General features: G+C 35.7%; 1 protein-coding gene across 1 annotated transcript in view; it reads right to left on the bottom strand.

Annotated features, from left to right (window-relative positions):
• Nucleotides 1–26,902, bottom strand: part of GRM5 (glutamate metabotropic receptor 5) — a 620,904-nt gene that overhangs the window by 300,124 nt on the left and 293,878 nt on the right. The gene's annotated exons all lie outside the window — the stretch shown is intronic.

Genomic DNA, 26,902 nt, shown 5'->3' on the forward strand with positions numbered 1-26,902 from the left:
AGGGGGCCACATCTGGCCCACGGGCCATAGTTTGCCCATCACTGAACTAGATCACATGGTTAGTAAATGTTTGAAACTAGAACTGAGGAACCAACATGAAAAAACAAAATGAGGCATTTCATGCCTTCAAGGAGCTTATAATTTAATGGCTAGAATGAATCTCAATAGCTCCATTTTGGAAATTAGGAAACTGAGGCCCATGGAACAAAGGTAAAGTATCTGAGTGTACCAAGTTGCCAAGTGAAGAGGCTGGACCCAATCCCAACTCCCCTAACTTTCTTGCCAGTGTACTTCCTGCTATACCACACTTGCCTTTTCAAACACTTAAACACTTTAATGCACTTTTATATGTCTGTAATCATTTTCTTAGCTGACTCTTCCTATTTGAATTAATTTGCATAATTTCACAGCAATGAATTGAGTGTGACAATAAAATCAGCAGATGGACCATGGACCATTTTACCAGGTCCCGCATGATTTTTAGTGAACCATGCAGCCTGTCTGCGGGAGATATAGGGCAAATCAAATCGCATTGCATCACATCAAAAACCCAACAATGACTTTTTACATCTAGCCACTAACCAAAGATGGCAGATTGCAGCCCAGAAGCAGCAGATATTCCTAATTAGTTGTACCTGATTTGCCACTCATATGCATTTGGCTATGTATTCAGAAATAGAAGTATTAAGCTGCTAATAGCTAAGTGTTAGCAGATTTCACATGAACTGGTCAGATAAAAAAAATCTCGAGATATTTTTGAAAAATAATTTTACACGATTGAAATGAGACTGATGGTGAATCAGGCAGATTCCATAAATCAATATCTTCCTTCTACATGCACAGCGAGTATCATCCTAATTCTCATTCTCACAACGAGAGGTCTGACACTCAGGCCTCCCACTGTTCTTGTCCACCAAATATTCAGATAAATAACATGGCATCCACTGGCACTCCAGAGGGTGACTTGGCATACCCTGAGGCAGCTTGCTTCCCCTGAAGTGTTGTGGAGAGACCCATGGTTGGTCATTCGTGTAGTAGGCTTACCTGGCACATCCTTCAGCCATTTCTGGAATGGTATCTCAGTTCAATTAGTCACCAAGTGAGAGTTTGTCTACATAAATGATGCTGAATGTCTTTAAGTTAGCACTGTTAATAAAAGGTCAGAGGGAAGATGATAGGATATGGAGAAATGATCCTGAAGTTTAGTAATAATACATTTGAGAAACAGACAGGAAGACATTCTTAATAAGCTGATCTTCTGGGCAACAGACTTGTTTATATTTAGGTCACCTTGTACAGAGATGTATAATGGCTATAAAATTATTGACTAGATAGGGTCTTAGAAAACACTTTCTCCAACTTCTTTATGGCGCAGAAATAATACTACCTACCTGCTACTCAGTTGCACAGTAAAGATTAAAACCTTAGTTAACTGCAATATTGTCATGGTTTTCCTTACATTAAACTAAAATCTACCTCTCTGTACTTGCCACCATTGTTTCTAGTTCTGTATCTTAGGTCTAGGAAGAACAAGCTCAATCTCTCTTTCCCAACACAGTTCATCAAATATTTGAAAGCAGCTCTCAGGTTTTCCTTAAGTCATTGCTTTTAAGGTTTAAAGATATCAGTTTGTTCAACGCATAGTCTTATGATATGGTCTCCAGTCCCCTCCTGTCTCCCAGTTTTTTTATTGCCTAAAGATTTGGATCACTCAGAAGGAATGAGATAGAATCTTTACTGTGACACTGTGTCCTTGGAGAAGGCATTTCATTCCTTTGACCTTCAATCGTCATTTACAAAATAGGGAGAATAATACTTTTATTACTGCCACACAATTATTCATCAGTCTTCGAGCACACACTATGCATATTTGACTTTTCTCAAGGTATTTCCTGTATCTGAAAATATCTTATTCCTTCCCCTATTAAATTGCTAAATTCATGTTTATTCCATCTGGCACTTCTCAAATGCCACCTCCTCCTAGAAGCCATCTTACTTTCAGGCAGGGATGTATGCTTTTACATTAAGTTGTAGTTCTCTAATAGGAAAATGGCAAACCACTCTGGTATCTCTGCAAAATAAATAACTAAATAAACAAGCAAGCAGCCAAATAAACAAATAAATAAATCTTTGGCTAGATGAATAAATAAATAATTGAAGCAAAGTGGAGTTTTGAAGAGTCAGAGATACCTGAAAAAAAATCTAATCACAACAAACAGTGCAATTACCCTGTAATGTATTATCATAGCAATTCCTGTTGCTTGCTAATCTCACCTAAAATTTGTGTCTCCCACATATTGCCATGGTCACAAAGTACCACTTAATAAATTTGTTGCTGTTATTGTTGTAACGGGTTTAACTAACATTTCCTTTCTTACTTTCAAATTTTAACCCTAACCCGGGGTTGGCAACGTATGGCTCTCAAGCCATATCTGGCTCTTTTGAGGGCCAGATATGCCTCTTTCTGCAGGAGCCATAAAGTCAATTTTTTTTCAGGCGCTGTTACAGGAGCGGCACTGTGAGCACTGTACGGCTCTCACTAAATTACATTTTAAAAAATGTGGCATTTATGGCTCTCATGGCCAAAAAGGTTGCTGACCCCTGCCCTAACCTAAATCCCAGACAAATATCTTCAGCTTTTGTTGGGTATTTCTACATGGATAGCCACCATGTAGCACTCAGTATGTCTAGAAACTGAATTTGTTATTCTCCTCAACATACTACATATTTCTTTCCAGTCTTCCTAATCTCTGTTGATATAATGATGCAGAGGAAAACATTGTTTTCCTTATCATCCATGCCTGAGCATTACCTTTGGCTTATCCTTCATTTTTTCTACCATTTTTTTCTTTCAGTTACTGAATTATATTATTGTTTTTTTCAAAATATATTTATTTTATGCATTTTTCTCCTAATCCCTAGTGCTACAACTCACATGAAGCCTCTTTTAATCACTTCATGCCTGAATTATTGCAGATTTATCCTCCTTTGTCTATCCCTCTAAAATGCAGTCAGCATAACATTGTCAGATATCTCCATCCCCAAAACTGCTTTCATTATGCCATTCTACCACTCAAAAACCTTTAACACCTCCTTATTTCATATTTGGGGATATGCAATTTCCTTTTCTTTACTCCCATGGCCACATATAATCTGATATCTTTCAACCTCCCTCCTCGAATATTATCATCATTGTCATCATCATCATCATCACCATCAGCTGTGATAAGTCTTCTTCCTACAATATTAGCTCTAATAAAACTGATTTCCTCATGGTCACACCCAACATAGAGTGCTAGATGTTGCAGTGGATAGAATATTAGACTTGAAGTATGGAAGACCCACTTCAATCCCACTTCAGATACCAACTATTAGTGTTATCCTGGGCAAATCTCTCATAATCTCTCAACCTCTATTTAAATATGGATGTAATAATTGTACCTATCTCCAAGCATTTTTGTGGGGATCAAATGAGATAATGTTTGTAAAGTGCTTTGCCAACATTAAAGAGCTACATAAATGTTAGTTATTACTAACATACTTGCCATTTGACCTCTGTATAAGTAATTCCCCAAACCATCCCAAAGACCACAAATATACATATAAATGTGTATATATATATATATATATATATATATATATATACACACACATACATACACACACACACGTAAGTATTTCATAGATGTTTGCAGCATATTTTCTAAGGGTTTAACAATCTGTCAACTTAAACTTAATAGTATGCTCTTTTTGTGTCTAAAAAATATTCATTACTTCAGCAATCTGCAATTTAATCATTGTGGTATCCTCTTCCTTGATAAAACTAGCAACACATAGCAGTTGCTCTAGAGTTGTTGTGGCTGGAAAATTCATCATCCTTGAAGCGATGATCTTTNAAAGTGCTTTGCCAACATTAAAGAGCTACATAAATGTTAGTTATTACTAACATACTTGCCATTTGACCTCTGTATATGTAATTCCCCAAACCATCCCAAAGACCACAAATATACATATAAATGTGTGTGTATATATATATATATATATATATATATATACACACACACATACATACACACACACACGTAAGTATTTCATAGATGTTTGCAGCATATTTTCTAAGGGTTTAACAATCTGTCAACTTAAACTTAATAGTATGCTCTTTTTGTGTCTAAAAAATATTCATTACTTCAGCAATCTGCAATTTAATCATTGTGGTATCCTCTTCCTTGATAAAACTAGCAACACATAGCAGTTGCTCTAGAGTTGTTGTGGCTGGAAAATTCATCATCCTTGAAGCGATGATCTTTTGAAATTTTATAAGACTTGCTCCTACCAGATACGCATATAGTTCCTCATACAATCCTTAAATTCTTGTCAGTAGAGCAGAAGTTCAATCTCTCAACAATTATTTATTAAAGACATACTTTGCCAGGCACTCTTCTGTATTGAAGATACACTTTTGGATAAAAATGAAAAAAACCTCCTACAAGAAGATATTCTACCAGTTTGAGAAAAGCAGGTTGACATATTAAAGCAGAGAATCCAGATTCAAATTCCATCTCTGAGGCTTACTACTTTACTTATTACCTAGCTTTGTCTCAAAATTACATTGAAATTGTTGTTAGTTGTTCTTCATACCCAAAGAGGACTAAAATGACATCAATATGTTGGAGTCAATGTACAGTGTATCTGATGAGGCAAGCATGAATACAGTGCAAATCTAGCACAAATAATTCATATGAACGTTTGGGATAACGGTATCTCTAAATCTGAAGATCTTCTACTTTCCTCATAGAGCATAGCACCTTCTTTGATGTGGGCACTCCATACTGGATGGTCCTGTGCTAGTGTTTCCCATGATTCACAACTGATTCCATAGTTCTTCAGGGAGACCTTCAGAGTATCCTTATATCTCTTCTCCTGGCCCCCATGTGAGTGTTTACCTTATAAGGTTAAAGCTAAAAGGATCCTTACACAACATCTAGTCCAACTTCTCATTTTACTAAACAGAAAACTGAGGCCCAGTAAAGTTTAGTGTCTTGCCCCAAATCAGTTTATAGTAAATGGCAGAAGTGGGACATGAACCCAGGTTCTTTGACTCTAGAGCCAGCATACCTTCTATCATGCCATTGTACCTATACCTGAACATTTAAAAGGAATTCTTCAACCTGCCCATCCTCATCCCCCCTGTTGTCAGTGCATAGATCTCAAAATAATATCCCGAGTTTAATTTTATCAGTGGCAAGGAGTCAGGAATAGGAAACAAAACTTAAGAGTCCAGAACATTCAAGTCTTAGCTTTTATCTCCATGCTGCTCCAAAAAACAAAAAGGTGGGATATGCTATTTTATTTAAGAAGTTCATACATTCTTAAGCACAGCATGACCCTAGATAGGTAAAAGAAACCATTCAGAGGGATCATTCAAAAGGGGAACAAGTGAAGTGGCAGCATATTTAGGACAGATTTTTAAGAATCACATAAAAAGCATGGAGGTTAAATTTTATTTCACATGAAATAGCTATTTGATTATATCTGAAAAGATGTTATCTTTTGGTCCTGCCTTTTTCCCTTTCCACACACAAATAAAACACAGCTAGCCTGACTTGGTGACTTTCATAGACTCTCACAGTTGTTTTATTTTATTTTATTTCATAGGAGGGGGACTTGATAGGGAGGCTCAAAATATTTTGAAGTTGCCCTAATTTGCCAGTAAATCATGTTTCTAAAATAGGCCCCTTTAATAGCTCAGATTTCAAAATTTATCCATTTACCATAATGCCAGCCCACAAAAGGCATGCTATATCCTAACAACTAGTATTATAGTTAGATTGATAAAGAAACTTAAGGGTCATCTATTCCAAATCATGCCTGAGAAGAAATATACTCTACAACGTTTCAAATATTATCTGGATTCCACTTGAAGATTTTCATTAATGGAGAAGTCATAATTTACCAAAGCAGCCTATTCCACTTTTGGAATCAAAGCCTAGAACTTGACATGGCTCTTCATTAATGTTTTGAATCCCTATATGAGCTAAGGAATTATTTCCCATGATTAATTATTAATTTACTTTTTACCGGACCTATGATACGTGGTGGAGGGCAACTCCAAGAGTAGGAACATCACCCACTGATGCAGATCATAAAGTCAAATGCAATCTACAATTTTAGACAGTTTCCTGAGATACTGAATGGATAGGGAACTTGTCCATGGCAACACAGATAGTAAGCATCAGAGTCAAGGTTGGAAGCCAGGGCTTCTTGACTCCAAGGTTGAGCCTCTATTTACTTTGCCATTAAACCTCTCATATAGTTAAAGATTTTTTTTTTGGGGGGGGGGGGGTTGTTGCTATGTAAAACAGTTACAACTGTAAATATTTTGTTTGCTGAAATATGAGTTCAGGGTAATGATCCTAAGCCTTTAAAACAAAGGTGATATTGCTCTTGCCTCTTATATACACTTTCAACTTTAAATGAGTTGATAAATCTAGAGCACTTTGAAAATCTCTTACAAAAGTGCTACAAAAAGGTATGTCATTACTTTTGTTGTTGTTTATCATTACTTTGTCATTGAGAGTCCCTTGGTGAGGGAATTCCATTTATCAATGAAGATTGGCAACTTCCCTCTAATTTATCGACTTAGAATATTGGCTTGAGTACTAAGTGATTAAATCAAGGGTATAGTCAGCATGTGTCCAAGTCAGTGCTCAAGTCCAAGGCTTCCTGACTCCAAGGAAGCTCTCTCTTACTCGTTCTGCTTATATTGACAGAAAACCATTTGACCATTAGAATGGCATATCAACTGAGATTATGGTGTTATTATGACTAATCACTTTGCAAAGTTCGATATTATTGTCATCATCATTTTAATTTGAATGTTTAATCATTTCACCACTGTAATGAACTGCAACAATAGAAATTCCTTCCACTGATGCAATGGGCCACTCACTTGTAATCCACAGTTGTAGGGGTTTGCAAACATTATTGTTATTCAGTCGTTTCAATTGCATCTACCTTTAGTGACACCATTTGGGGTTTTCTTAGCAAAGAAGCCAGAGTATCTTGCCATTTCCTTCTCCAGCTCATTTTACAAATAAAGAAACTGAGGCAAACAGAATTAAGTAGTATGCTTACTATCTGGGTTGCCCAGAGTCACACACCTAGAAAGTAGCATCTGAGGCTAGATTTGAACTCAGGTCTTCCTGACTCCAAACCTGGCACATTATCCACTGCACTACCTAACTGAATCTCAAACCCTATAGCATTCTTTATTTCCATTATTATTAGAAAGCCCTGAGGCAAACACTTTACATATTTCCTGTATTATTTTTATAATACAAGTCCAAAAATATTCCTTCTTTGGGGGCTTAATAGAATACTCTGTGATCTTTCTGTAGATGATGCCAGGAGAAATGATTATGCTCCTGACTTGAAATGTGGGCTAAATTTGGGATTCTTTTTTTGAAGAAAAATAACATCCAAAGGCTTTATTAGTCCAAGTATTTATTTATGAGGTGATGGATTTTATCAGCCATTCTTGTCCCTAAGCAAAACATTAACAGGGAACCAAGAACAACTCTCTTATCTTCTTTTTCTAGTGATAATTAGCATAAATTACTTCTTAGAATTGTAATACAAAATTCACAGTTATACGCATTTAAAACATCAGTGACACTTCTGGAGGGAGGAAGATAAATGATAATTTATTATACATCAGTGAAATGGACTTATGGCTCATTATTGATGTTAAGCTTTTGGAGTTGAGAAAAATCTACCCAGTCTCAAACAACTACTAAGGACTAGTCTTTATTTAATATCTTTTTTTTCATAATTTTGTTTTCCCCTTTCTCAGTGGGAGTAGAAGGGAATAATGTATGTTAATTTAAAATGGAGTTAGACACTTAGCTCCTTGCGGTCCCACTATATGTGTAGACTCTTCCCATTAGAATATGAGCTACTTGAGAACAGTCTTTCACATTTTTGTTTTCAGAGCTTAAATATTCTTTTTCATTCATTCATTTGTGCATTCATTATTAATTATTATTAATTTATTCAAGAAGATGCTTGTTTGTCTCTGGTTCACTGATTAATGTTATCCAGCCATTCTTAGTAAGTCTATATGGTCCAGTTCTGATCTCTGGCAAGACTCTATTCTTTTCTCTTTTTAACTCATTTACTATTGTCATAAAGACAATCTAGCACCAAGTTTAGCATGTCCTAAAATTAAATGCCTCTTACTTGTTCTTTTCATCATTTCTCTTTTGGTTGCTCTGTTGTCTTCATGGACTTGGTCTAGAGAGCCTGTTTCTCAACTTCACCTAGTTCCTTAGGTTTGCTCCTGCATTTTTTCTGATGGAAGTACACTTACCAGTTGAGAACAGTAAGACTTTCTGAGGTCTAAAGTGAAAAGTTCCTGAGGCTTTCTTCAGGTTCCAGGAAAAAAACAAACAAAGGAACAAAAAAGAATAAAACACTTAGGGGGGCAGCTGGGTTGCTCAGTGGATTGAGAGCCAGGCCTAGAGACCAGAGGTCCTAGGTTGAAATCTGGCCTCAGACACTTCCCAGCTGTGTGACCCTGGGCAAGTCACTTGACCCCCATTGTCTACCCTTACCATTCTTCTGCCTTGGAGCCAAGAAAGAAGGTAAGAGTTTTAAAAATTAAAATTAAAATTAAAAAAAGAATAAAACACTTATAGGCTCCCAGCTCCCATGGTTGGTTGTCCCATCTATACTTGAATTTAACCTTAGATTAGAAAAGGGATAATTATGAAACATTACTTTGTATAGAACTTTTTCTTAGGATTTTCAGCCCTTAAAAACACATCAGGGTATGTAAATCAATAAAGTGGTAATGGAGGATTTTCTTTTTAATTGAAAAGCTGGAATGTCTCAGTATATAAACCCTAGAATAAAAGAAAGGGGACTAAAGTTGCTTAGCAGAATATAATTTTAGAGATCATTAAAACTTATAAAGTATCTAATCCAATAGTCTCATTTAACAGAAGATGGAACCAAGACCCAGAAAGATTAGATGATTTGTTAAAATTTTCATAGTTTATTCCCACCCCTCGCCCCACTTCTGGTCTAAGGAATTGTTCTCTTAGCAATTAAAATAACATAAACACTGTATGCCTTTAAAAAAAAGCCAGAATGTCCTGCTGTCAATATTTTACTGAGACCATCCATGGCAACTCTCTGTCCTGAAAAAAAATGAAAGGGAAGGAGCTATAGCACCAAGACATTATCAATTGTGATGATGTGCAGTGGCATTTAGTTAAGAAATGTTGCTTTTATCAAATAGATGTGTCCCTGATTGCCTAATTTTACAGAACCTTGGTAGGCTCGCTCCCTCTTCTCTTATGTCTTCTTCTTTCCTCTCTTCTCACTCAGTGGTGGACTAAAGTCAGGAAGACAAGTTCTAATCAAATTTAGTTTCATATACCTATTAATTATGTGTGTCACTTAATTGAGGTCTGTCTCAGTTACCTTGTCTGTAACATTAATACCTTCCAAAGTTTGTGAGGATCAAATGAAATTATATTTTTAAACTGCTTGTCATCATGCCTAATACATGGTAGGCACTTAATAAATACCATCCTTTCAATTCTGTCTCTTCTCTCTCTTGTCGTGAGATAGTGTTCTTTGTCATGAAGGATCACTTCACAGTAACTGTCTAAGTTAGCAACCCTAAGTTGTGTATTCAGTTGAACTTCCCTAAGAGCAATTTTTCGATTGAGTCAAAAGTTTGACCCTTTTTTTGAAGTTACTGTTGCGTTGAAAAGTCAAGTTTTACATTCCTTGTCAATAGCATAGACTAAGCATATGATGTATGCTGAATAAATTAAATTTACCTTCACCAAAACTTGTTAAAATTGCCTTTTATCCATGTCAGCATAAAATTCAAAATCTCAATGCACATCTAACACAGAGACTACTGCCCTGTGACCCAAACTTAGAGAATTATTGGTGTAAATGTACCCATTGTACGGATAAATGATCATTTTATCAATTCCAACCAAAAGGCAAAATGAGCTCTATTGCTGACTGTCCCCCATGCCGGAATGCCCCCTCCATGCCACCTTCTGACATATCTGGTTTCCTTGACATGCCAACTAAAATCTCATCTTCTACAGAAAGCCTTCCCCAACCCCTTTTAATTTCAGCATCTTTCCTCTTTTAATTAGATTTATCTTGTATATAACTTGTTTTGTGTATATTTGTATAAAATTTTCTCCCTCAGATGGTAAGGCCCTTAAGAGTAAAGACAATCTTTGCCCTTTATTTGTATTCCTAGCACTTAGCATAATGGTTAGCACAGAATAGGCATTATACATTTTTATTGATTGATTGTCAATTTGAAGAAAAAGATCTAACTGCAAAGACCCCTGAAAACACAAGTACATTTAGACAAATCACATCTCTACTTTGCATATGGCAAGGCTATAAAATGCTACAATTTTTTTCTTACTAACATGTAATGACAACCTCTGCTTTTAAAAATAAATAAGTGTAGGAAATTAAAATAAGTAGTTGTCTTTTAGACTTAAAAAAAAATTAAGAGAAATCCTGAGCCGATTCTATTGGAGCTCTGACCAAAACATACTCCTCAAACTTCAAGCTGTACTATTCTCAAACATCCCTCTTAATTCAAGAAATATTTACTATATGCAAAAGACATTGTTCTAGGTACTGAGGATACAAAGGAAAAAATTAAAAAGTCCCTGTCTTTGGAAGTATGGGTAGGCAACAAAATGAGTCATTCAGGAAGAATTAAGTGCTGAATATGTGTAAAGCACTATGCTTAAAACTGAGGATAAAAAGAAAAAAAAGAAAAAGAAAAATGGTCCTTGATCTCAAGGACTTTGTAGTCTAAGTGCATGGTTGGGAGAGGAGTGGGGCAGTAGTGGTAGGGAGAGGACATCTTATAAATAATTCGGTACATGCATGTACACAAGTATCAGCTTAAATAGTTTCGATGTTTTCACGAGGGAAAAAGTGGCACCTGAGTTGAGCCTTGAAAGAAGACAAGTACTCTGACAATTAGAGATGAGGAGGTATGATCTAGGTATTATGACAATCTGTCAATCTGTCAATCAAAGAATCAGAAAATTTCAGAAAAGGAAGGAGTCTTAGGAAGCACTCTTTTAGAATACTCCATCTTAAGACGAAAAAAAAAATGAAACCTGGAGGTGAAATATCTGGCTCCAGGTCACAGAGCTCATTAGTGGCAAAACACAGTTCTCTGAAAATGGCATTATTATTATCCTTTAGAGAGGAAGAAAGAGGAAAGGAAAATTATATACTTAAGACCAGAGTCACTTACTTTGTTCAAATGGCCAGACTTCTACTTCCATGAGCTAAGTTGGTGGGATAAAAAAAATTGTAATTTTACCAAAACCCATTTCCAAACATCCACAGAAAACTAAGCCAAAGCAAGACCAAAAAAATGCCTCAGTCAGTTTATCTTCTTCCAAAAAGTCTACCTCTAAAGCTTCATGGCAAAATAGAGGTGACCCTGGGGGTCCAAAGGCTCTGCCAACACAGTGACAACCATATGGAAAGGCTTTGAATGTGGGGAAAGCATTTTATGTATTTTAAATCTCTAAAGAAATATGAGCTATTTTTGCTCTGATAATAGAGAGAACATCTCTGAATTAAAATTGTATTTTACTTTAAATAATTTTCCATTTGTAATCATGCAAACCTTCCACACAAGATATTAATAGGAGGGCCAGCTTAAATACTTATAGAGGTTAGACATATTAAGTGATAAATAAGTCTTCAAGGTTCTGGGATATTGTGAGGGGAATGTAGGAAATTGAATTATATAATTATTACATAAGCATATTTAATATTACCTATCATAGAAACTTCAAAATATTCTCCAGGCTCAGTTTTTTTTTTTATCTTTCTGGTAATCCGAGCCTATAGGAGCCTAGAGATATTAGCTTATTTAATAGCATGGTGTTGAAGCCACATACTCTTATCAGTCAATGCAGTTAGGCCTCAAAAATGAAAATTTTGTTCTTTAAAGTAGATTAAAGAATGAAGAAATTATGAACCTTTCATTCTAATGATAATAGCTTTCAGTTATCTTTAAGGTTTTGCATATAATATCTCATCTGATCCTTGAAATGAACTTATAAGAAAGGTACTATTATTATCTTCATTTTACAGATGAAGAAACCAATTCTGAGCAATGAGTCACTTGCCCAGGATAAAACAGCTAGTAATTGTATATAAACCTGGATTTATCTCCACGTTTTCCTATCTCCAAGCTCTGTATGTTACCCATTACACAATTGTGATATGGATAGGAAATGACTGAACCAATGATTTTACTTGTCTGGGGAACTCGTATGTATAAAAATCCTTTGACCAGTACAAGTTGGCACATGCTCTGAAATTTTTAATGATTTTCTTAGAATGCCAAAAAGATTTCTGTGATTCCTGTTTGTCTTCTGCACTTTCAAAAAGCATCTATAATATCAAGAGGATGATGACTTCTATGTGAACTAGATTTAAGTGAGGCAGAGTTGTGCAAAGTTGTCTGCCTCATTTCCTCTTCTGGTCAAGATGACTGGTGATGGCCCAAGATGTGATAGATACTTTGATATCTTTGAAGTGTGCCTGCTGCTGCCTTCATAATCATTGGAACAAATTGTTCCCATTTACCCAATCCACTGGGACAAATTTTTACATGCTGGGGGTAGACATCACCCAACCTCTCCAAGTGGTTAAATGACTTGGCCAGGATCAGACAACCACTGTATGGCACAGGAGACACTTGAACCATGGTCTTCTTGGATCCAAGGCTACCTCTTTTTCCACTATCTCATTCTGTCTCTAATCCTAACTCTAGTCTTAGCTCTCAAAAGCTAGTTCTGTGTATTTGCATAAACCACTTAATAATAAAATTTCTCTTTTTTTATATTACATTAAATAATTTGGTTATCATAATTCTTTATGTTTAGTTACATTTTCCTAAGCCATTTTTAGTACCTTAATGTTCAGATGGAAAATTGAGGCTTAGAGTTCTAGAAAGTGCATGTTGCAATGGAAAAAATGCTGGATGATTCAGGAGACTATAGCATGAACAATTAATTCATTACTTTGTTGATAATAAAAAGAAAAGAAAACCCTCAAAATATGTTAAAAAAGGAAAAAAAGAAAGATTATAATTTCTTTAATTTAAGGGGATTTCCTCCTAGATTGTCTCTGAAGGTTTCTTCAAAAGAATGACTTTATGCTACTACTGCACTCCAGTCTGATCTCTAAAGTCATATCTATTTAGCTATTTATTAATCTATAGTTATAATTTACCATAGAAAGGGAAGATTTCTAGAAAAAAGTCTTTTATTTTTGCTTCCAATAAGCATATCTACTTAGGCTCCCTGCATGCCTTATTTTCATCTGTGTCTAATCTCTACACATAAGTGACTTCAAATACCTTGAGTGAATTATAAACAGTATTAATTATTTTAATCAGATGTTTGACTGCACCAAAGAAGCAACTGAATCAAAACCCTCTGAATATCTTCTGTAGAGAAGCCATTGTCAAGAACCCTCTAATCTAATCTCCCTCATATATTTTAGTGATTCACTCTCCTCAAACATTAGTACCATGGCAAAAAAAAAAAAAAGTTCAAAACATATTTAATCCCCAATCCACTCCCATAATCTACCTTTTTACTTCCTAGTCACAAAATATTTAGGATATAAAACTATGTTGATTTAATCCACTACAAATTCATTCTATCTGTCAATGGCATAAGGCAGCAAAAACTGCTAATGTGATCTCAGACTGGAATAGGTAAAATCTACCTTCCAGTAACAAAGTGGCACCAAATCTGGACTGTGATGTTCCGGCTTGAGAATGATCATTTCAGAAGGACATTGATAAGCTTCAGAGCATTCAGAGAATGGTTAAAGTTATTGAGGCTGCTCCAAATGTGAATTGGCTAAAGAAACTTGAAATGTTCAGGTTGGAGAAGATAACTCTTATTTTTATTTATTTATTTGTTTGATTTTTGAGGAGTAGGAAAAAATGATAGTGATATTTTAAAATAGTAATATTTGGAAAGCTTTCACACAGAAATGGGATTATACTTGTTCTTTCTGGCCCAAGAGACAAAAACTGGAGAGAAATGGCTAAAAGTTACAGAGGCAAATTTTAATTTAATGCCAAGAAATAACAAGAACATGCTAATAATTGCAGTTTTCTAAAAAATGGAAGGGAATATTACGTCCCTCGTTCCTGGAATTGTCCATGAAAAGGTCATCTGTCTCCTCTGGAAAGTCTTGACAAACTTTAAAAACTTTAAGTATGAGTATATGGATCTGTGGATAGAGCATTGACTTGGAATCAGGAAGACTCATCTTCCTGAGTTCCAATCTAGCCTCAGGCATTCATTACTTTGTGACCCTTGGAAAATCACTTAACCTTGTTGCCTCAATTTCCTTATCTGTGAGCTGGAGAAGGGAATGGCAAATCGCTTCAGGATCTTTACCAAGAAAATTCCAAATGGAGTCACAGAAAGTCAGACAGGACTGAAAAATGAGAGAATAAAATGACAACAACATAAGTCTATTAAAAAATTCTTTATTTTGCCTAATTCCAACATACTGAAGCTCAGAGAATTGTGTTATTAGGCTAAACTTATGATGATGAATTTTTTAAAAAATAGAAACTCTACATTGATATTCTGTCATAGATAGGCTGCAATCTGTGTTGGTGACAGGAACACCAGAATTGAAAAATCACGAATTCTGAAAGCATTAAATTCCTGGTAAGATGAAATCAGCTTTGTTGGCCATAGTTTCAACTAACATTTATTTACTAAGTATCTACTCTGATCCAGGTACTATATAATTTCTTCATACTCTGAAAGTTAAAAGACAGTTCCTTCTCCCAAGGAGCTTAATCTAATGAGAGAAACAACATGAAATTAAGTGTGTACAAATAAGAGATATACAGGATATTTTGGGGCCAATCTCAGAGATAGGGCACTAAGATTAAAGAATGGGAAAGACTTTTTATAGAAAATGGGACTTAACTGAGATTTGAAGGAAGACAGAGAAAGGAAAAGGAAAAGATGGGGAGGAAGAGTACTCTAGGAATAAGGAACTGAGAGATGAAGCTTTAGTACTTCAAAACCTCTGGGCCTTTTCACACAAAAGAATATTTATCAAATTCTAAACCACTCTATTTTTACAATTAATTTTAATAATAAAAGTGAAGGATTATCTAACCATCTATTTATTAATGTCTGTGTATAAGTTTTTACTGATGTCTTCTGTCCTAAATAATTATAGTTATTCTAACTATCCTTCATCCTTCCCATTCCAGAGAACCATCTTATATAACAAATAGTATTTTTAGAGAGGAATAAAAATCAGTACAACTTACTAATATATTGAAAAAGTCTGTAAATACGTGCAATGTGTAATACATGTAAATGTGTAAGGAGAGGGTACATTGAGAGTATCCTCTTCTATCTCTTCATTCAAGCAGAGTTTTATATTTATTCTTGTTAGATTTTAACCAATAGAACTAGATCCAGGAGATCCTTTAGAGCTTACAATTGATTTGGCCAGTTCTTACAGCCTGTCAAGGTACTTTGGGCTCCTACTTTTTCCATCTTAAACATAACTTGCACTGCTTTTTTATTCCATCAAAATACTTTACAAATATAGCACCCAGCTACATTTTCTAATTTGATCTTTAGACAAAACTTGAAGAGAACAGATTTAAATCCTTTAGCTCTTTAAATTGACCAGATCCTTATTCATAAATCAAGGGCAATGATACGCAGTCTGTCTGCCTGCCTAATGAGAATGAAAAGAGACATAATGGATAAGAAGGTTCTTGTACCTCTAAAGAGCTATACATGTGATGGTCAAGGTCTTATTAGGATTTAATAAATTGTGTTTACTTGATAATTATCACATAAGTTTGAATGATGGAAATGGATTTCATTGTGTCCAGGCATTGTTACTCTGAATCAAGAGACAGCAAACAGGCATTCCTGGAAATAGTGAAGGACTAAATCAAGTGAAAAAATTTTGATTAACCCAGCATTGTAAAACTTCCCCATTACCTTTCTTGTAATGATCTTTTATGTTACAACAGGAAATTACGAGAGTTGTTTTTGCCTCCTTTCTTATTTTCTTTATGTCTTTGAAAATGATTAGGTACATAATAAAGAACAAACATATTTTCTATCTTATAAAAAGGAGGAAACTGAAATATTCCTTCATCATACAGTGTGACTTTTAAAGACTAAAATTGATGAGTGTTATATTTGTGACTATCCACTGATTAGAATCTTTGCAAAACATATATAGACCAAAATTTAAGGTATTTATTTTGATATAATCTTGCAATTGAATATTCTGTTCTATAAGAATAAGAGAGGCACTTTTGTCACTGAATGAAATCCTACACAGACATGACCATATTGTTACTTGGCATTTGCCAAGAAATCTAGCCATCCCTTTATACTTATTTAACTGTTAATTCAGAATAATAATCTCTATGTGTTCTATGCCTCTGTGTTCATTTAAGAAATAGATAGATACATATGTATTATAGATTGCTTTATTGACATATTACTCTGTTACTTGATTCTACAAGGCAGGGACTATGCCTCTTTTCAACTCTGTACCTTTCCAATTATTTGTTCAGTATTCTGCACACAGTAAATGTTTAAAAAAAGTTTGAAAAATGAATGGAATCTAGGTCAACAATTAAGCTATCTCTAACTATACTATAGAATCAGAGTTTGTCAGAACTGGAAGGGATCCTTAGAGATCATCTGGCCCAGACATGTCAAACTCACACCTCATGGCCAGTTTGAACCAGATTTAAATATAATTGGGAAATGTTAATAGTTTGAATAAAATAAAATAGAGATAATGTTGACTATTTAAGCCAATATGCAGGAGTCATGTTCATTTTTAATGGAGTTTGACATCATTGATCCAGCCCAAAATCCCTCATTTGATAGTCATGGAAATTGAAGGTGAGAAAGGTCATTCAATGTAACGTCGATGGACTTCAACTCAAGTTTGCCAAAGATTAACCTCCTAGGGGCAGCTGGGTAGCTCAGTGAAGTGAGAGTCAGGCCTAGAGGCAGGAGGTCCTAGGTTCAAACCCGGCCTCAGCCACTTCCCAGTTGTGTGACCCTGGGCAAGTCACTTGAGCCCCATTGCCCACCCTTACCAATCTTCCACCTATGAGACAATACACCGAAGTACAAGGGTTTAAAAAAAAAAAAGATTAACCTCCTAGTTTAGAATTCATTCCACTAATCCTTTGCAATTTTCACTTAGTTTAAAAAATGTCTAAACCTATTTTTTTTATTAGATTTGTGATTTAACTGATTAGGGAACTCTCGGTAAAGAACTCCATCTACTAATGCAGATCATCACCTACTCTGCAATTTATAATCATTAAGAAAGGAAGAGGCTGTATGTGGACTTGAATCCAAGTCTTCCTGATTCCAAGTCCAGCTCTCTATCCATTATGCTGCTCTCCTTCAACCATATGAACCTGTAATACATTCACAACTCTGTCTTAACACGAGTTCCAGATTGAGTTCCAAATGGAGGAGTCTTGCTCAACACTATCTAGGCATGCTGGTATAATCACAAAAAGGCAGTTTCTTTTGCTGGTAGTTATTTAAGCCCATGGAACAATTTATAAGATTCATGTAGTGGAGAGCTTTTCAGTTCTTTGTCCTCCTGCTTCTAGCACTGGAGGTATATGTCTACCAGCAGGGCAAAATGGTGCCAAAGACTCTTGGATCCGGCTACAATCTCTAACACTGTTGTTGTTTTTTAGTCATCCAGTCATGTCAGGATCAAATGAGATAATGATTATAAAGCTCTTAGCAAAGTATCTGATACATAGTTAGCACTACATAAATGTTTCATTTGGTCATTTCAGTACTGTCTGAATTTTTGTGACCCCATTTGGGGTTTTCTTGGCAAAGACTCTGGAATTGTTTGCCATCTCCTTCTCTAGCTCATTTTGCAGATGAGTAAACAGAAGGAAACAAGGTTAAGTGACTTGCCTGGCATCTGAGGCTAGATGTGAACTCAAGTCTTTCTGACTCCAGGACAAATACTCTATCCACTGCCCCACTTAATCGCCCCCTAAACCAAAGGATTTACTGTTAAGTCTTAGTCAATTAGAAACAAAATCCATCTAACTCTTCTGTTTCTCATTTTTCTTGTTAATTTGAAACCCTTTTTTTAATGCTGTTGGGATGGTGCTTTTAAGGAAGTTCCATAGATTTATAGTTGGAAGTGACCTTAGATCTGAACTAGTATAATATGCCTCACGAAACAAATGAGGAAACTGAGGTTCCGAGAGACTAATAAAAAAATGAGAGAGCTAATATTTATCTTTTGCTTGAAGTTTTGCAAAGCACCTTTATAAATGCCATTACATGTGATCAAGTGACTTGATGCAAGCTCACTCAGTAGAAAACTAATTAATAGTTGGGATTTAAACCCTGGCCTCCCCTAACTACTAATTATAGTCTCATTTCACAATGTGAAATTCTTATTGAATGTGTTTGGGGAAAAGGAATCCATAGCTATACATCTATATCTATGCATAAACACATGTAACTATATAGCTATATCTCTATCCAAACATCAAAATAAAAACAAACATACATTTAAAAGAACCTTCTATAGTTGGGCACAGTACAACAGAAATTCTGCTTCTTTACTACCAAAGGAGCTTTTTGTGACCTGTTCATCAATCTTGTCGACATCATATGCTTTCCTCTCCTCTCCTCTCCTCTCTCACTGGGCTCTCCGCTTCTATCTCACTTGCAGAAGTGACTCTATTTTCCTTTACAGTTAACTGTTAATCTGCTTGACCTCTTCTGGCAGAAGAAAGCATCCAACCAAACAGTTTTGATTCTTCCCCATGATTACATCTTTGTTTTTTCCTCTAAACATAATTTCTCTTGTGGCCAGTATACAAAGGGTTTTACTTGATAATTAATGAGGATACTGTTGAGGAGGGGATTTGAGGTGGAGGTTGGAGGGCAATACTCTAAAGCAAAAAAGCTTTGAAATACATGTTAAAAATTCTTTGAGATACATGTTTCTATCCCTCTGTGCTGGGTTAAGTTTGATTCTAATGTGTCTTAGACCCAGCTCAGAGTAGAAGCAAAAACACCAGCAACTTCAAGGTAGCAACTGTGTCTACAAAATAATGAACTTGATTCTGGAAGTCACAAGTTAAACATCAGTACATTTACCTTATTGACCTACCTCATATATGAATAAATGTGGGGGTGTATGAATATAAACATATATATGTATGAACATTAATATGAATATTGAATTCATATGGAACATGAGCATGAATATTGATTTAATCATATAATGCCAGCTGTCATTTTAAAGCTCTGTGATTTGTGTGTGTGTGTGCATATGTATGTGAGAAAGAGTTTGTGTGTGAGTCTATGTTTGCTCCCAATCACATGAATGTTACCTAATAGGGTAAAGCTTGCTTGGTGAATTCTTATCACTGGAGGCAATCAGGCAGAAACTTGATGCCCATTTGGAGAAATTATGAAACTACATGCGGATGTTGGGAAAAATATATGTTATGAATATATATGTAATATAAAAATTTATACATCTGAATATTTAATATTCATATACTGAGACCTTGGCATAGTAGATTGAGAGTCAACTTTAGGCTAGGAAGACCAGAGTTCAAATTGCATTTCAGACAAATAAAATCTATGCAATCCTGGGCAAATTACTTAATGTTTTACTGCTCTGTGGATCTCTATTAGACACTCTCTCTAGTTGCTCTTTCTTTTTCTTGAAGAGGTATCATGAAGTGATGTCTTGACTTTAGCATGAATTGTATTTAAGTGAGGTAGATTTGCACAGTCATCATCTCACCCTCTCTTCCAGAGCCTTTCAAGTTCAGTGGCAAGATGACCCAGCATGCACTGGATGACCTTGGTGTTTTCAATATCTGGCCAGGCTCTAAGAACTCTACAGTACTTTTTTCATCCATCTGCAAGACCACTGGAACAAATTGTTCTCATCTTCCCATTCAGTAGGGAGAGGGCAATCTTTACATGTGTGGGATACATATCCTTGGAACTCACTACCTGACATACCCAAGGCCTGTCAGTCACCCTTAAAATGATTTAGCCTCTCTGCCTACATGGTTTGATTGAGGTTGTAGGCTCTGCACATGCTACAGATTCTTGTAGCCAAAGCTGAGAATTGGTTGAAAAGTGAACATTAAAGGTAGCTGAGCAACCCTGAAAAGGGCTCAGCAAGTCTTTATGGTAGAGATCGTAATCCTTCCTGAACACTCTATACACCCCAAGACTCTATTTAAATTGGAGAAAATAATGACCAACATTTGTAGAGAGATTTTCCTCACTGAAAAATTGCAAATATTAATGAAATTGCATGTCCACTTCCTATTCTTATTCATGAATGTGTGTGTGTCCAGATAGGAGTCTATATGTATGTGTGTGTATGTGTATAAACACACACAAATAAACACACTATGTCCCTATGTCCCTCCTCCTATATACCTCTTGGGTCTTTTTGGTTCTTGTTTATTTATATTTTTGTTTATTTTATTTATTTAAAAAATCTTACCTTCTGCCTTAGAATCAATACTGTGTACTAGTCTCAAGGCAGAAGAGTGATAAGGGATAGGCAATGGAAGTTTAATGATTTTCCCAGGTCATACAACTAGGAAGTATCTGAGGTCATATTTGAATTCAGGACCTCCCATCTCTAAACCTAGAACTCAATCTGCTGAGTCACCTAGCTGCCCCCATGCCTCTTTAAAAAATATTTAAATTATTTTCTTGGTCTTTCTTCATCAGTTTATATGACCTTTGATAAGTCAGTTAACTTCTTTTGAGGTCAATATCTTTATGTGTAAAATGAAGGCATTAGACTACATAAAATTTCAGTTCCAAATCTTATGGCTGCTAGAACATCCATAGTGCCACAAAAATATGGTATATAATGCACATATTCTTATACATACATGCATGTAATTATTTTTGTTGCCAGTGTGTTTGTATAACTCTTTGCCCTGAATTTCTGTGCAGGTTAGCTATTCCAGTTCAGAATTCTAACCATCTTTTGCCACATTTCATACCCACAGATGGTCCCTTGGCTGCCTTTAATCAAGCCCATTTGTCAGGGAAATATCATGCCCACACTATTGCTTCGTTTCTTTTCAGAAGACGCCTGGGTACCAGATGAACATGGGTGTGGAGGGGCAGTCAGTCAGCACAGAACTCAGATCCCTTTTTTGGGAATGACGCCCTGCTACCATGAGAGAACTGGCACCCCCAAACCGCATGCCTTTTGCTTAATGACACCTGTTGAAATCTACTTGCCAACAAAGCCGCTATTCCCTGATGAGTCTAAGAATTAGCGGCACATGCGGCTGCCAGCAACCTTGTTGTATGACAGCAGGTGACTGGGAATCACATTAACACAGCCTTGTTTAAGATGACACATGACTCTCAAGATCTTTCTTGTGATCTGCCTCTCCTGGAAAAACACTTTGTACTGAAGCCTTTCAATGAGTAACTACAGTAGCTGCAGTTGTCTTATTATGAAGAAGAGTAGTATCAGGTATTGAGCTCCCAGGGAACATGAGTATGAATATTTATTTTTATATGTATATGATGATAGATGTCATTGTAAAGCCATGATTTGCATTGTGTGTCTGAATATGTTTTTGTGTGCGTGCTTTTGCATTCTGCTTCATGAAGTAGTGAATTCCTTTTCACTGGAGGTAATCAAGCAGAGATTAGATGCCCAAGTCACGGGGCACCATCACCATCACCAACACCATTGCCAACATCATCACCACCATCACCATCTCAGTAACAAAGTACATTCTATCAAAGTATTATTTCCAGTAACAGAATGAGATCATAGAATTTGGAGCATGAAAGGGTTTTAGAGATCATATATTTCATTTCCTTTAGTTGATAGAAGAGGAAACTGATTAAAGAAATGACTTGCCCAAGACCACATAGGTAATAAGTAACAGAATGGGGACTGGAATCCAAATTCTCTGACCCCAAATCTGCTTTATGTGAAACCTGATACAGGCCTATTATCAATTCTATTCACAGTTTATTTTTAAAGCTACCTCATTTGGGGAATCCTCCAGTGAATAGGTGGCCTATATTTGAGTTGATGCAGTAATATTTTGCTACATCATCATATATTGGGCATACCCCTGAATAATATTAATAAAAATAACACAGTCACCTGATTGTATTTTGTTTTACGTTTTCAAGAGAGGGTTTGCATGTGTGATTTTACTTGAAGCCCAGAGTTTCCCCCTGATAACCTCAGAGGTAGCTGACTAGCAGTATAGAGGATAAAGTATTTTATCTGAAATCAGGATTTTAGAGCTTTCTCGGTCATTTACTAGTTATGTGACTCCAGAAAAGCCATTTAACCATTGTTTGCCTCAGTTTACTCAACTGTAAAATATGGATAATAAAAGCACTTCCTATATAAGATATCTTTTAGATTAAACGAGATAGTATATGTAAAATGCTTAGCAAAGTGCTTAGCATAAAGTAGGCATTTAATAAATACTTGTTCCCCCCACTCCATATAGAAAGACATTGTCCCTATTTTACTCATAAGGAATCTAAAATTCAAATAGATGACATAATTTGACCAACATAACAAATGAGTTAATTAGTTTAGTGCTCAAATGTAAAATTTCTGATCCAAGTGTAGGTTCTTCTAAGTATTTCTTGAAATAAAATTTAATATTCAATTTAAAAATTTGGTTCCTCTTATACTACCTCTCAGAGATTAAGAAATAACCAAGAACCATCTAGTTCAAACCACTTATTTAACAAATGGAACTGAGACCCAGTTTGTTATTGTAGTTGAGTCATTTTTCAATCTTGTTTGACTCTTCAAGGCCCCATTTCAAGTGTTCTTGGCAGAGAAACTGAATTGGTTTGCTATTTCCTTCTCTGCCTCATTTTACAGCTAAGGAAACAAAGGCACACAGGTTTAAGTAATTTGCTCAAATTGACACAGATAGTAAGTTTCAGAAGCTGTGTTTGAACTCAGTAATATGAGTCTTATGAACTCCCAGTCTGACACTCCATCCACTGAGCCATCTAGCTGCCCATTTTGAAACCCAGTTCAGTTTTGTCCAAAGGTCACACCAGTAATAAATAAGTGGGAGTGTCCAGATTTAAGCCAGCATCTCAAACTGCAATTTTTGCTTTTTTCCCTCATTATGTCTTTTTACTTTGATACTTCGATACCTTTAATTTAAGTGTTTAGTTGCAATGTTGATAGAATATCCAAAGCCGCTCAGAGGCCTATTATGTTCTTATATTTACAGGTTCTTGACTAATGAATTATATCTAAGGTTGTTTCATGCTCCACATTTCCCACCTGTGGTCCCTTCCCTATTTAGTCACAGATAGATCTCTTGCTGGCTGACTTTCATTGCTATTTGGTAACTGGTCCTTGACTACATTTCTTGCTCTTTCTTTTCCCATTCCTTAAACTCAGCTCCCTCATTAACAAAGACTGATATCCAGTGGTGATATCTAAAATAATGGAAAAGGGATGGGATATTATTTATTTGCTAATAGTTCAAAAATGGTTTAGGTAAGAATGATGTTTCATGAGGTTTCAGGCTACTTTTCTAATCAATCTCAATTTCAAATTCACCTATGGAATGGCAGTAATGGAATAACACACATCAATATTTCTATTGGCTTCAAATTTATAAGCATTCATATGTGCAAGGCATTTTTCCAGGCACTATAAAAGACAACTGGGGAGTATGGGGAGCAGTGAATAGAGCCCAGAGCCTGGAGTCAGGAAGACTCATCTTCCTGAGTTCAAATCTGGTCTTAGATACTTCTTATCTATGTGATCCTGCATAAATCCCTTAATCCTGTTTGGCTCAGTTCCCTCATCTGTAAGATGAGCTAGAGAAGGAAATGGCAAACCAATTCAGTATCTTTGCAAAGAAAAAACTAGAAACACTTAAAATGACAGAACAATAACAAGAAAAGAGAATAAGGTAAATAAAAATGATGAATCAATGGATCAACCAACATGAATAGAAACTGGACAATTGATTTTATTAATATAGAGAAATTCCTAGTGAGGAAACTTCATCTACCAATTCAGGTCAGCATCTTCTTAGAAATTAATGGTCTTAGAGCTGCTTAGGGCACAGAAAGGTTGTGACTTGCTCAGGATCAACCAGATAATTTTTATCAGAAGTGAGACTTGAACCTGAGTCTTCCTAAGTTCAAGGCAGGTTCTCTATTTACTATGTAATTATGAAGAAAAAATCCTTGCCTTTAATACGGAACTAAAATCTCCTATTGGATACTATGTATAAACAGATAATTTGATGCCATAAATATGAGGAAAGAATTAACACTGAGTACTGGGGGAGTCCAGAAAGATTCTCTAGAGGAATCAGCAACTGAGCTCAATCTTGAAGAAAGCCAAAGATTCTGAGAGGATGAGGATTAGGACATTGTAGGCATGTAGCATATGCATGTAGCATAGCTATGCAAGATTACATATATGGGAAAGGGAACATTACATTTGGGAAGAGCAACTTAGTTGAGAGTGAAATATAGAGCAGGAGAAGATGAGTTAAAGTTACTGAGTAAAGAGTCCTCTTAGACACAACAAGGAAAAGTGTCTTCCTTTCACCATCTTCCATATACTCCATTTCTCCCTTATGACATATTTGGATAAAAGGGAAACAAAGATTTATAGAACCTCAGATTGGAAATAACCTTAGAATTCATTTAGTACAAACTGTATCTGAACAAAATTCTCCTCATGGCCTCCCTGATTAGTGGTCATTCATCATGTATTTGAAGACTTCCAATGATAGGAAATTAATTACTTTTGAGGCAGTTCATTTTCTTTTAGGCAGCTTTAAATATGAGAAGGTTTTCCCTTACATCAAACCTTACTTTATTTCACTGTAACTTACACACATTGCTTCTGGTTTCTTCTTTTATGTCTAAGCAGAAAAGTCCAATTCCTCTACCACATGGCTTTTCCAACACTTATAGCTATTCTGTTCCCACTAATTCCTTTTTTCTGCTAGTCAAATATGCCTGGATTTTCCAATTAATATATATATAAGAAAAATCAGATATATCTGATATAGTATAACAGATATTTATATACATGCATATATAAATATATGTGTATATATACAAAACCTTCTTAGAATACAATCTTTAGAAATAGATGTCATACTCCAGGTAAAGTGCAATTAAAGAGAGTGAAGTACTAAGCATTTCTCTATAACAGCTATAAGTAGATGTATTACTTTTAGTATGGAAAATGGGACAAGTTGTGTGACCCTAAGCAAGTTGTTTAGCCACTCCAGGTTTCAGTTTCCTCACCTATAAAATAGTGATAACAACAGCAACACAAATAATTATCTCATGGAGTTGTTTTAATGATCAAATGAGACGATTCATAGAAAGTACTTCGCAAACATTCCAAGTGTTACATAAATACCAGTGATTATTTCATCACTGTCTTCATTATAGATGTTATATTTCTATTCATGTTGGCTATTTTCTTGGCTGCCATTAATAACTATCCTCAGGAAAAAAATATATGTATATACATATATTTTTTTAGGGATACATATATATACATATATTTTTTTAGGGGAAAAAACAACAACAAACTCCCAGTTACCAACAATAGCATCCTTACACTTTCGTTTACAGAAAAAATCCTGCTGAATCCAATCCAATTCCACAAAGAATATGCTTGGTCCATGGGCATCACTATCCTTTTCAAAATAAAAAAATAACTTTTATCTTCTATCTTAGAATCAATACTGTGTATTGGTTCTAAGGTAGAAGAGCCATAAGGCCTAAGTAATAGGGGTTCAGTGTCTTGCCCAAGGTCACACAGCTAAGAAGTATCTGGGGACAGATTTGACCCCAGAACCTCACATCTCTAGGCCTTGCTTGCAATCCACCAAGCCATCTAGCTGCCCCAACCATTGTCCTTTCAACAGTAAGGTCAAGCCCAACTTGAGGGATTTCAGAAAGAGAAAAACTGAAAAGGATTGACTCTATGACCTGTTACTTCCACTCCGTCAATAAATCTGAGGTTGAAGACATTGGACCAATTTAAAAGTGAATTTTTTAATGATCTTCTAGAACAGTGTAGGAAACATGGCCATTCAATGGGTAGGATGTTATCTGGTACCTGCCTACTCACTGTTGTTGTTTGGGCAGCTAGGTAGTGGCAGTGGATAAAGTGCCTTGCCTAAGGTCAGGGAGACATCTTCCTGAAATCAAATCTAGTCTTAGACATTTTCTAGCTGTGTCACCCTTGGCAAGTCACATAACCCCATTTGTCTCCGTTTCCTCATCTGTAAAATGAGCTGGAGAAGGAAATAGCAAATCACTCCAAATAGACTTACAAATAGGCATGACTAAAAACGACTGAACAAAATGGTATATAATTAATATATGCATGTATGCAATGCACATATGTATATATTTGTATGTACTATATGTATTATAGATTTAATAGATATGTATCTATGGGCATCTAGGTGGCACAGTAGATAAAGTACCAGTCCTGGAGTCAGGAGGACCTAAGTTCAAATTTGATCTCAGATACTGCCTAGCATAACACTTCTCAGCAAGACCCTTAACTCTGTTGACCTCAATTTCTTCATCTATAAAATGAGCTAGAGAAGGAAATGACAACCCATCTTTTGCCAAAAAAAATTCTAAATGGAGACGTGAAGAGTCAGACCTCATGATGGGCTCTAAGTTGCCTCCCTTAAAGGCATATATAGTTTTTG

This window comes from Gracilinanus agilis, chromosome 3, assembly GCF_016433145.1.
Source record: "Gracilinanus agilis isolate LMUSP501 chromosome 3, AgileGrace, whole genome shotgun sequence".
Taxonomy (NCBI): domain Eukaryota; kingdom Metazoa; phylum Chordata; class Mammalia; order Didelphimorphia; family Didelphidae; genus Gracilinanus; species Gracilinanus agilis.